The following is a 13,582-nucleotide window of genomic DNA, read 5'->3' on the forward strand; positions in this document are numbered from 1 at the left end:
GCTGGAGTCGATCTGGGGAATTTTACAGCTGCAGAGATTAAAGATTGTGGGAACCTGACATTGACCTTGAGCAAGAATGTGTCTAGAAGAAGTTTTAGTGCTTGCTCTTTGCAAGACAAGCGCTTTACTGGAACAGCTACATGAAAAGATGGATCTGATGACTGTTGCAGTTAGCAATTTTGGACAAACGGTGAATACCTACATAGAAACTACTCAGGAACCATCTCAGGAATTTGCTTTGACAGGGTAAGTTGTGCAGAAGACAAAGGAGGAGGTTGTTGCTGAACCTCAAGTAATAGAAATGGAGAGAGCCGCAGCCTTGCAGGAAAATAAGTTGTTGTTTCTGACGACTGAACCTGGAGAAAGTCAGATTGGGAGAGATGGAGTACTGTTTGGTTTGGAGATGGGAAGCTGGATGGATCCCCCTATGCAGGGATGTTCTGACTTTTGGGATCTGGTTGTGGGCCAGGGGGAGCTTGGAGTTGTGGGGGCCCTTAACTTTGGAGGGACTTTGAAACATGCCTTCAAATATCTTTTGGATTTCAGTGCTGACTGTGGAGAGTGGGCTGACCTGTCGAGAAGGGATAAAGACATTGTCAAGTTGGAGTCTCCCCGAGATCTACCCCTCAGGGAGAAAGGAAGGAAATTAAGAATAAGATCAGCAGAAGATAAAGTAAAGTGCAGGTATAAACATGAAGAAGACCTGCAGAAGGGACATGGAAAAGACTTAAGAGCCTCGGATAGAAGGCCACCAGGTTAATGGACTAGATGGAAGGGATAGAAAGGACTGACAAAACCCGAGACCAGGAAGAAGAGACGATGGATGAAGATTGGAAGAAAGTTTAAAAATTCATTTAGAGAATTAGTGTAAAATTAACGAGTGTTAGAAAAATGCTGGAATGAAACTATTTGGCTTTAGTAGAAATACTATAAGGAATTATGTATAAATAAGTTTTAAGTTTTAAGCTCTAGGGCTTTTTATGGTAAGATAAGGTTAAAATAAATTAAGGTAATTTAATGATAGAATAGAGTGAAAGATGGAAAGGATTTGCTGAGATAATTAATAATTAGAATACAAAAAAGGGAGGTGTGAGGAGGTCGATGAAACAAGTTAACGAAAGTTAAAGATTTGGGAATATTGGATTTGTTTTTAAATTTTTTGTTTTTCCTTTTTTGTTGTTGTTGGTTTTGATATTGTCAGGGAACTGCCATCGGAAGGACAGGTGGTGGAAGGGCTCACGGAGGTTGGGAGAGACTCAGCAGCTGAAGAGGGAACCAGTAGGGGGAGAGGAGGGTCTCTGAGGGAAAGTGAGCAGGAGGGATGGCTCAGAGACACTTCCAGCGAGAACAGTGGGGAGGTTTCTGGACCTCCTATAGGGACACCCACTCCTCGCCGGAAACTGTCACGCCGTGAGTCCAGAAGACGTGTTTCCATTAAGGAGCTTTTATGTTGGAAGCGATTCCGAAAGCAACCACTGTCGGAATCTGCCAGTGACTGACGGAGCCATGCTAGAGGGGCTCCGTTACAGACAGAGGTTTGCGGACTTAAACAAACTCTGAGGGACAAGGATTTTACGCACAAGCAGCTCATCATCCCATCACAGATATATTGTGTGTTTTGTATTTTTCTTTTTTTCTTTTTATTGACTTGTATTGCTTAATTCCTTGTTTTTCTGATTATATATATATATATATATATATATATTTGCTTTCGTAGATTTTCACGGGTACAGGAATGCAGGTTTTGGTGTCTTCGGGTGTCTTCCCGTGTAAGAGTTGGGGTGTCTAGGCGACGTTTCGACGAGGTCTCACTCGTCATCTTCAGGCTGGTGCTTTCGGCTTCTTGTTACTAGAACAGAGCAGGATCTCAGTGTTTGAGTTCCTATAAATACTGTTGAGGGGGTGTGGTGTATAGCCTCCAACGTTCTGGGCAGAGAGGAAGTTCCCAGGTTAATGTGTCTTTTCTTCTTTTGTTCATTAATTACTTGAGGGATATCTTGAGTGATTACTTGAGTGATATTCTGAGTACCACTTAGGAGGGTCATTAGGTGTGGATTAGTTGCTAAAGCTTTCGTGTCTTGACCTCTTGACCTTGTGAAGAGTTTTTCTGAGAAGATGGCTGTACTGCACTTAGTTGTGCTCTGGCTTGGCTTCGTGTATAGGGGCGAGCTGTGGTTTTGTGCCCTGTGCCAGCCAGATCTGTGTAGGGATTGCAGGGGGGTGCAGCATCCGGAGGTGCCACTATGGTTTGGCTACTGGATGGTGTCTGTAATTTATCTGTGGAGAGGGTCTGGGTTTGGGTCTGGTGTGGTTGATTGGAGATGGCGTTCTGTGTGCCTCTGGTTCTGGTGTCGGTTTTTGTGGGGAGGGCTAATTTCCAGATGTCTGGCAGGCGGGACGTGTCGTCACGCTTGTTCATGTTGTGAGGGTGTTTCTCTATCTCGATGGCTTCCATGATTATTCTCTTGTGGTGATGTTCCATGTTAAAGAGCAATTTGGAATCTGCAAAATTAATTTCGTGTCCTGTTTCTTTCATGTGTTGGTAAAGAGAGGAAGTTTTTTCTTCTTTTTTGACGGCATTCTTGTGTTCTGCGATACGTGCATTTATTCGTCTGTTTGTTTGTCCAATGTACGTGGCTGGGCAGACTTTGCAGGGTATTTCATAGACCCCTTGGTTTTCTAACTGGATTTTATCTTTTGGGTTTCTGAGGATATTGGCTATTTTTTGGTTGGTGCAAAAGGCTGTTTTGATATTGTGTTTATGGAGGATTTTGCTAATTTTATCTGTAGTGCCCTTGATATAAGGAAGGAGGGCCATGCCATTGTTTTCTTCTGTGTCTTGGTTTTTGGGGGGTGTTTCTTTTTGGACAGGATCCTCACCTCAACTGAAACCAAAGTACTCTCCAAAGGTTTCAACTTTGCAGTCGCCCCGAGACGCATCCCCACGGAAAACATCATATGCGGAGTCGAAGCTAGCCTAACCAAAATCAACCCAGATGAAGCCAATAAAATCAGACTTGAAGTCACCAACATCCTCTGCTCCAGCAAACCACCCAGAAGCAATTTACACAAAGAAGAACAGAAAGCACTCACCAACCTGAGGAAAGACAACAACATAATCATTCTCCCAGCAGACAAAGGTAATGCCACTGTTGTGATGAACACATCGGACTACCAAGCAAAACTATCAAATCTACTCCAAGACCCTACCTACCAACCTATAAAAACAGATCCCACCACCTATCTGGAAAAAACCACCAAATCCAAAATAAAAGCCTCTCCTATCAGTGAAGAAATCCAGCTAAGAATCATCCCCAGAGAAAAATCATCCAGATGCCCCAAACTCTACGGTCTCCCCAAGATACACAAAGAAGGAACACCACTCAGACCAATAGTCAGCTCCATAGGCTCACCTCTACAAAATCTCGCTAAATTTCTCGCTAAGCAACTTCAGCCCTATGCAGAATCTATCGCTTCACACGTTACAAACTCCTTCCAGTTCATAGAAACAATAAAGAAGCAAAACCTACATCCCGATGACCTACTTGTGAGCTTCGATGTTGTATCTCTCTTCACACAAGTGCCCATTAATGAAGCCTTGACAGCCATTCAAAACAAATACAATCCCCCCGAATACATCCTGGACCTGACCAACCACTGCCTAACCAACACGTACTTCATCCACAATGGACAAAGATACAAACAGATAGAAGGAGCACCTATGGGATCACCCCTCTCACCGGTCATCGCAAATCTGTACATGGAACACTTTGAAACCAATGCTTTAGACAAGTCAGAACACAAACCCAAACTTTGGCTCAGATATGTTGACGACACCTTTGTAATTTGGCCACACGGGAAGGAAAAACTAGATAGCTTCCTCACACATCTCAACAGCCTACACCCCAAAATACAATTCACTATGGAAATAGAAGCCAACAACCAACTTCCCTTCCTTGACGTCCTAATCTACAAAAAACCTGATGGCTCCCTAGGACACACTATCTACCGGAAAAAAACACACACCAACCGCTACTTACATGCACAATCACACCACCACCCTGCACAAATAAACTCCGTAGCCAAGACTCTCATCTCCAGAACCAAACACCTGGCTGACAAAGACCACTTGACAACTGAGTTACAGAATCTCTCAAATGTGTTAATCGCCAACGGATACCAGCAAAACAGGGTTACGAAGCTAATCCAAAAAGAAACACCCCCCAAAAACCAAGACACAGAAGAAAACAATGGCATGGCCCTCCTTCCTTATATCAAGGGCACTACAGATAAAATTAGCAAAATCCTCCATAAACACAATATCAAAACAGCCTTTTGCACCAACCAAAAAATAGCCAATATCCTCAGAAACCCAAAAGATAAAATCCAGTTAGAAAACCAAGGGGTCTATGAAATACCCTGCAAAGTCTGCCCAGCCACGTACATTGGACAAACAAACAGACGAATAAATGCACGTATCGCAGAACACAAGAATGCCGTCAAAAAAGAAGAAAAAACTTCCTCTCTTTACCAACACATGAAAGAAACAGGACACGAAATTAATTTTGCAGATTCCAAATTGCTCTTTAACATGGAACATCACCACAAGAGAATAATCATGGAAGCCATCGAGATAGAGAAACACCCTCACAACATGAACAAGCGTGACGACACGTCCCGCCTGCCAGACATCTGGAAATTAGCCCTCCCCACAAAAACCGACACCAGAACCAGAGGCACACAGAACGCCATCTCCAATCAACCACACCAGACCCAAACCCAGACCCTCTCCACAGATAAATTACAGACACCATCCAGTAGCCAAACCATAGTGGCACCTCCGGATGCTGCACCCCCCTGCAATCCCTACACAGATCTGGCTGGCACAGGGCACAAAACCACAGCTCGCCCCTATACACGAAGCCAAGCCAGAGCACAACTAAGTGCAGTACAGCCATCTTCTCAGAAAAACTCTTCACAAGGTCAAGAGGTCAAGACACGAAAGCTTTAGCAACTAATCCACACCTAATGACCCTCCTAAGTGGTACTCAGAATATCACTCAAGTAATCACTCAAGATATCCCTCAAGTAATTAATGAACAAAAGAAGAAAAGACACATTAACCTGGGAACTTCCTCTCTGCCCAGAACGTTGGAGGCTATACACCACACCCCCTCAACAGTATTTATAGGAACTCAAACACTGAGATCCTGCTCTGTTCTAGTAACAAGAAGCCGAAAGCACCAGCCTGAAGATGACAAGTGAGACCTCGTCGAAACGTCGCCTAGACACCCCAACTCTTACACGGGAAGACACCCGAAGACACCAAAACCTGCATATATATATATATATATATATATATTCCTTTTTTTCTTTTCTTTTCCTTCTCTTTCTTCTTCTTCTTCTCCTTCTCTCTTTTTTATTCTCTGTAATTTTAAACTTTCAATAAATGTTTGCTTGCTCTTATTTGGAATACAAAACCTGCTGCACATCTCTGAAAGGCGATATGAGAAAACCTTCCATTCAACTGCCCCCAGAAACCGTGTTTTTGGGGTCAGAATGGAAAAGCCATTGCTCGCCAATTTATAGAACACCCCACCGTGACAAGAACTCATTTTGGTCGGATCTCGCAAGCAGCCACCTCGCTGTCAGATTTAGATAGCTATGGCTGTTGACATAGCAGTTCAAATCTACCCAAATGTGTTGACAGTCTCTGGAGAGGTCACAGGTTGAAAGGCCTCATCAAAAATATACATGGAAGGGGGAAAGATCTGAAGGACTAGAGAAGAAAGAGGGAAGATCATGTTTACATTTGCATGAGACAGCTGGGAATTATTTCAGCCTTTAAATATTTGGAAACGGAAGGCAGCCCACAAATACTACCTGGAAGTAAGTGCCACTGTATTCAATGGGGCTGACTCCTAGCTAAGCATGCCTAAGATTGCAACCTAATGGATGGATGAACCAGGCATCAGCGTCTTGTGTGACCTCAAGAAAGCCATTATTAAGTCAGCCTTCCATCTGCAGCATGGGCATAAAAGAATACTGACCTACCTTCCTGAGTTGTTGTAATGACAAGAGAGAGAGATTTATGTCAAGGGATTTGAACATCTTAAAGTACTATTTTAAAAATGTTAAGGAGGAGGAGAAGTCTAGCAGGTAAAAAATAGGCTGTTACTTTAAAGCAGCCTTTAATGATCCCACAAAAAATTACTAGTCTGCATTTTTTTTTTTATTACCTTCTTACAGCAATAGTCTTCAACCTTTTCAGACCCAGAACCTACTTTTAACCCAAACATGGATCAGGATATACATTGGATCAGGCTGTGAAGTGCTAGTGGGTCCTGACCCACCCACAGAACACTAGCGGGTGGCGCTGTGGTCTAAACCACCGAGCCTCTTGGGCTTGCTGATCGGAAGGTTGGTGGTTCGAATCCCCACGACGGGGTGAGGTCCCGTTGCTCTGTCCCAGCTCCTGCCAACATAGCAGTTTGAAAGCACACAGTACAAGTAGATAAATAGGTAGCGCTGCCGTGGGAAGGTAAACAGCATTTTCGTATGATCTGGTTTCCATCACAGCGTCCCGTTGCATCAGAAGCAGTTTGGTCCTGCTGGCCACATGACCCGGAAAGCTGTCTGCGGACAAACGCCAGCTTCCTCGGCCTGAAAGCAAGATGAGCGCCGCAACCCCATAGTCGCCTTTAACTGGACATAACCATGCAGGGGTCCTTTGCCTTTTACCTTAGTAGCTTAGAGGACAATAACCTGCATTTCCATGCTGGTCGTAGAAGAGGGGAAGACCCTGCTTTGCAGCTAGTACAGTGGTGCCCCGCAAGACGAATGCCTCGCAAGACGGAAAACTCGCTAGACGAAAGAGTTTTCCGTATTGGAGGTGCTTCGCAAAACGAATTTCCTATGGGCTTGCTTCGCAAGACGACAATGTCTTGCGAGTTCCTGCTCTTTTTTTTTCCTTCCCCCCCTTTTTCTAAGCCGCTAAGCCGCTTATCAGATGATCCGATCAGCAGATAAGCCGCTAAAAGCCGCTAAAAGCCGCTAAAAGCCGCTAATAGCGCTAATCCGTCAATGGGCTTGCTTCGCAAGATGAAAAAACCGCTAGACGAAGAGAATCACAGAACGGATTCTTTTCGTCTTGCGAGGCACCACTGTAGGGTGTGTGCAGACACAATATCCCCCAGAAGCTGGGGACTACAACTCCCATCAGCTCAAAATAACATGGCCAGTGGTCAAAGATGGTGGGAGTGGAGAAACCAGAGGCCTTTCTCCTGGGCATGGTCGGCCAAATGGTGCCAAAGAAGGATAGAATTTTTTTAATGTATGCAACAACAGCAGCAAGAATACCGGTACTTATTGCGAAGTATTGGAAGACACAAGATTTACCCACCTGGGAAGAATGGCAGATGAAGTTGTTGGACTATATGGAACTGGCAGAAATGACTGGCAGAATCCGAGACCAGGGAGAAGAGTCGGTGGAAGAAGACTGGAAAAAGTTTAAAGACTATTTACAGAAATACTGTAAAATTAATGAATGTTAGAAAAATGTTGGAATGAAGTTATATGGCTTTAGTAGAAATGTTATAAGGAACTAAGTATAAATAGATTATTAAAGGAAAAAATAAGGTTAGAATGTGTCAAGATAATTATAGGATAGAAAACAGAGGAAGATGGAAAGGAATTGCTGAAACAATTAACAGAAGTGGAATACAAAAAGGGAGGTGTGAGGAGGTCGTTGAAATAAGTGAATGAAAGATAAGATATTGAAATTGTTTGATGTGTTTTAAACGGTTTTTGTTTTGTTTTGTTAGTTTAATGTGTTAGTGTTATGTAGTGTCTTTGTATTGTATTGTATTGTCTTTTTTTGTGTGTGTGTTTAAATTGTTGGAAAAGTAATAAATATTTTTTTAAAAAAAAACAAAGATGTGGGAGTGGTAGTACAAAACATCTGGAAGGCACCATGTTTGCTACCGCTGACCTAGTGGGCTGGGGGATAGAGTGGTTCTTCCTCCATCCCCATTTACTTCACCGCACCAAGACATCCTGATGTATTTCCTCTTAGGAGCTCAGCCTACGCTCGAGTAGGACCCTGGCAGAGACACATGCCCGACTGGCATGTTCCCTCCCTCCTGGTCAATCGTTCGGGAGTTTCAAAAGCTTTCTTCTGCCTGGACATCACAGCAACCAATGCCAACAGACACCGGCACACTTAGGGATCCGCAGAGTCTTCGCAGCTTGCGTAACAGACCTCACCAACTCAGCATTTTGGCAAATCTACTTTATTTACATATAAACACACACGGAGCACTGCAACATGGCTACCTCTCTCTCTAGCATCAGACAGCAAAGAGAGAAAGAACAAAGGACAATAATCCCACTTCACGGAACACAGTAACACAAACGTCCTGTCTCCCTCACTTTCCACTCTGTGGAGTCAAACACATACTGTCATATGATAGACAAAAATCCCATGACTGCAATCACGGAGCAGGAATTCTAACATTTCCATGCTGGTTGTGGAGGAAGATGCTCTTTTTTGTTCTACAGCCAGCAGATACAGCTGCTGGAGGAGAGAGGTGTCTGCCTGGGATTTCTGGTCGCCTGTGGCGATCTGGTGAGCCGCTAAATGCAAGGCTGTTCTAAAAGCCAGATTTCATGCTGCTTGCCCCATTCCAAACAGAGCATTGGAAATTAAACTAACCATATCAGAACACAGACAGAATAAGGGAGGAAACAAACGCAGCAGTCAGAATGGCTGCACAATTGTCCTTCAGCATGTAACGCCAGTGCTCTAACAATGGAATAGAAATAAAGGTCTAAACAGAAGCATGGAAAGGAATGGAAGCATAGGAAAGGAGTAAATAAAGATATGGATTTTTAAAAATAACATTGCCACTGTGTTGCAACCATCTAACTTGTCATTAATGCTCCAGCATGTGTCAGCTATGGGCCCCTGTGAGGTATAGGTTTGTCCAAATCTTTTTTTCTTTTTCTTTTTTGAAAATAATATTTATTACTTTTCCAACAATTTAAACACTACAAAAAAAATGAACAATACAATACAAAAACACTACATAACACTAACACATTAAACTAACAAAACAAAACAAAAACAGTTTAAAACACATCAAACAATTTCAATATCTTATCTTTCATTCCCTTATTTCAATGACCTCCTCACACCTCCCTTTTTGTATTCCACTTCTATTAATTATTTCAGCAATTCCTTTGTCCAAATCTTTTTTTCATATATCTGGAAATGCGAGGAAGCAGCCAAATTCTCAGGAAGTGTGGAGACAAGAAGGCATCATCTAAGTGACACCCTCACAACCCACCTTGGTTTGCACTAGAGCCTCTGATTTTCCTCCTTCTTGTGAATAAATCAGAATGGTAATTCTCTCTGCATCTCAAGGAAATGGCAGCTGAAACGAAATCTGCTAGTGTGCATTCGTTATAACAAGATAATTTATGTGAAGAGTCTTGAAATATGTGTTATATAAATGCTATTAGTAGACTGTGGGAAAATTTCTCCTGTGTCCTTTGCCCCTCCTCACCCTCTATTCCTTGGGGGAGGGGCTGTTTCATTTCTCCCCCCAATTATAACTCATTTTCAAGCAGATGCATTTAAAATTCAAAAGGGACTTAATAATGCTTGCAGTATTTATGCACCTATATCAAATAAAACGAACCGAAACTGTCTTTTTTGCTCAGCTTAACTGAGAACAGCTCCTTCTTACTGTATCAAGCACAGAAATAATTGCCTCTTGAAGTCAACTTCCTGATGTAGGTTGGGTGATACATTCAGAGTGATATATCTGTGCCTTTAGGATATTGAGATCAATGATTCATTAAGGGATACTGTCAGTTATTTATGTTGTTTGCCATAGGTATTTGGAACAGAGATCTGGGATCCAAATGCCCCAGTTGTTTCTCTCCTTCTGTATGAGACGCTAGCCACAACCTGGCATATGCTGTAGGTGGCACTCTGCCAGCTTGTGGCTTTACTGAATAAAACTGTACGATATTGTCCAACTACCGTATTTTTCGCTCTATAAGACGCACTTCCCCCCTCCTAAAAAGTAAGGGGAAATGTGTGTGCGTCTTATGGAGCGAATGCAGGCGGTAGGCTCTGCTCAGCTCTCCCTTTAAAGAGCCATGTGGAGCGTGTGTGCGGCTCGTGGGGGCTTTTCCCAGAGAAGGGCTGCCCTTCTCCCTCCTCGGGGAAAAGCCCCCAAGAACCACACACACGCTCCGCACGCTCTTTAAAGGGAGCACGGCTCTTGGGGGAGCCTTCATTCCGTTGCCCTGAAGAGGCTTCGTGTGGCTATCCCAGAAGCCAGAACAGCAAGAGGTTTTCCCAGAAGCCAGATCCCTCTTGCTGTTCCGGCTTCTGGGATTCAGAATATATTTTTTCTTCTTTTCCTCCTCCAAAAACTAGGTGCGTCTTATGGTCTGGTGCATCTTATGGAGCGAAAAATGTGGCATATTTCTCCTTCTCCCACTCCATTCTTGACTTTTTGTTTCACTTGCCATTCTCTCTGTTTTATGGCTGCACATGCCTGGAATAGGATCTTACAGACACATTTGTTCATTTGTTTGTGTATTTAAACAGCCTTTGCCAACCTGGTGCCCGCCCGATGTTTCTTGTAGTGCAACTCGCATCAGCCTCAACCGGCAAAGCTATGCTGGCTAAGGTTGATGTAAGTTGTAGTCCAAGACACCCAGAAGGCACCAGGTTGACTTGGAGTGTTTTAAAACACCTACATCCCAACTTTTATAAACTTGCCCCAGGCACCTCCAAATAATTTCATAAAAGACAATGCCAAAAAAGCACAGGAAGAATGAAAACCAAAGGTGTCAGAATTGTAACATGTGCATTATCCACTAAATATTTAGGCCCTTTAAGAAAAAACAACCATCTCCTGGAGAACTGAGTCAGAAGTGTGGCTTGGTTGGAAAGGTTTGTTATTGCTCTGAGCAGGCTCCCAGGCCTCATAAAAAAAAATTTAAACCACTCATCCAGCTTGTTGATAGTATCTGCCAGAAATCCAGTACAGTCGTACCTCGGATCCCGAACGCCTTGCAACTCGAACATTTTGGCTCCTGAACGCTGCAAACCCGGAAGTGAGTGTTCTGGTTTGTGAACGTTCTTTGGAATCCGAACATCCGACGGGGCTTCTGTGGCTTCTGATTGGCTGTGGGAGCTTCCTGCAGCCAATCAGAAGCTGCGCTTTAGTTTCCGAACATTTGGGAAGTCGAACGGACTTCTGGAAGGGATTCCAATCGATTCCCAAGGTACATAACACAACTCCTTACACATTTCCTTGGAAGTGAGGCCACCACTGGTGTCATCGGGGCAGGACTTTGGGGCCCATGTCCCATCCAGCGTCCCATGCAGCTGAATGAGCAGGAGGATGCCCCAAACTTAACAGAAATGATTTACCACCTTTCAAAAGTTGAGCACTTTCCAGGCTAATTGGAGGCCTGGGCTTATGGTGGAGTGTTCCCAGGTGACGACATATACCTATTCAGCCCAGACAGACAAGTGAAGTCAAGCACATACAGCGGTACCACTGGTTACTAACGCTTCATGTTACGCGCTCTGCTAACCTGGAAGTAGCTGCTTCTGGTTGCAAACTTTGCCCCAGGATGCAAATTGAAATCATTTGCTGGAGGCACGTGCACAGCAATAGACTCCATTAGTGAAAGCGCGACTCAGGATAAGAACAGTTTCAGTGTTGGTGTTGACCTTTAAAGCACTAAATGGCCTCGGCCCAGTATACCTGAAGGAGCGTCTCCACCCCCATCATTCTGTCCAGACGCTGAGGTCCAGCACCGAGGGCCTTCTGGTGGTTCCCTTGCTGCGAAAAGCAAAACTACAGGGAACCAGGCAGGGGCCTTCTTGGTAGTGGCGCCCGCCCTGTGGAACGCCCTTCCAGCAGATGTCAAAGAGATAAACAACTACCTGACATTTAGAAGACATCTGAAGGCAGCTCTGTTCAGGGAAGTTTTTAATGTGTGATATTGTAATGTATTTTTAATCTTTGTTGGAAGCCTCCCTGAGTGGCTGGGGAAACCCAGCCAGATGGGCGGGGTACAAATAATAAATTATTATTATCATTATTTAAGAATGGAGCTCCGGAACGAATTAAGTTCATAACCAGAGGTACCACTGTACTGAACATTGATGTATTTATTTCATTTTTGAATCACTTCCTATCAACCATCTCAAAGTGATGTCACCATTAAAAACATGCATCAGACATATGCTGCATATAAGAGCTGCATATAAGAGCAATTAGAGCAATGCTATCTATAAACCCAGTTTCAAATGCACATGTAGACCGGGGTAAAAATCTCCAGTTAAAAGCCTTGTTGAAAAAGGAAGGTCTGGAACAGGGGCTGAAAAGACAATAGAGGTGGCACTTTTTCGAGATGTAACAGGAGGGAGTTCCAAAAGGTTTGATGCTGCCACACTATGGGCTCAATTTCTGCATCCTACAGAAAGTCTCCTGATGAGATGATCTCCACAGAAGGTCCTGTCCTGCAGAGTGCAGCAATCGAATGGGTATATTAGGAGTGAAACAAGCTTTTTAGGTATCATGGTCTAGGGTGGTTGTCAGGGACTGGGCAGAGGAGGAATGGTGGAAGACCGCATTTCCATCCTGAACCTTCCAGGGAGCATGAAGCGGGAGACCGTACAGATTTACAACAGGGGTTTGCGGGAGGTCACAGCTCAGAGGCATATGAGGGGGAAAGCTGGGATATAATGGGGGGGGGGAGAACGGGAGCAGCAGCTGGCATTCCAGACCCTCCATCTCCCAGAACCCGGCGAGCCTTAAAAGTAGGAGAACAAAGAGCTCAAAGACAAAGGGCTGTTGGTGGCACCCATAGAGGAGGTGATGAGAATGATGAATGAGGAAGTGGGAAAGACAGGGAGTGGAAATACACTCAGGACAACACTATTATCCAAGAGGCTGGGTTCTATAGTCTCTCTCTGTAATACTGAAATAAAAAGACGGCAAGAAACTTCTCCTTGTCTTTATACTTTCCTGGGCAACCAGCCGGGAGCCACTGACAACATCCCAACAGCAGTATATTAGATAAATAAATAAATAACCCCAACATTTCTCCAAGGAAAATAGGGATGTCCGATGCCATAATAATAATTTTATTATTTACACCCCACCCATCAGCATTAAGAATCTTCCCTATATAGGGCTGCCTTCAGATGTCTTCTAAAGGTTGTACAGTTACTTATCTCCTTGGCTTGGGCGTTGCATAACTCCATACGCTCTAACATTTCCCCAATGAAAATAGAGACATCCTAAGGAAAAGTGGGACATTCTGGGATCAAGTCAGAAACTGGGACGACTTCTGTAAATCTGGGACTGTCCCGGAAAATAGGGACATTTAGAAGGCCTGTGGTCCTATAAATGGGCCATTCTCAATTCATGTACACATAGGCCAATGTCTCCATCTGTTTCATGAACGCTGAAATGGTATACAAGTTAAACATCAACTTGCATTCTTGGCAAAAAGGATAGCGTGTTGGGGAGATTTCAGAGGG

Source organism: Podarcis bocagei (assembly GCF_964188305.1).
Source record: "Podarcis bocagei genome assembly, chromosome: 12".
Taxonomy (NCBI): Eukaryota; Metazoa; Chordata; class Lepidosauria; order Squamata; family Lacertidae; genus Podarcis; species Podarcis bocagei.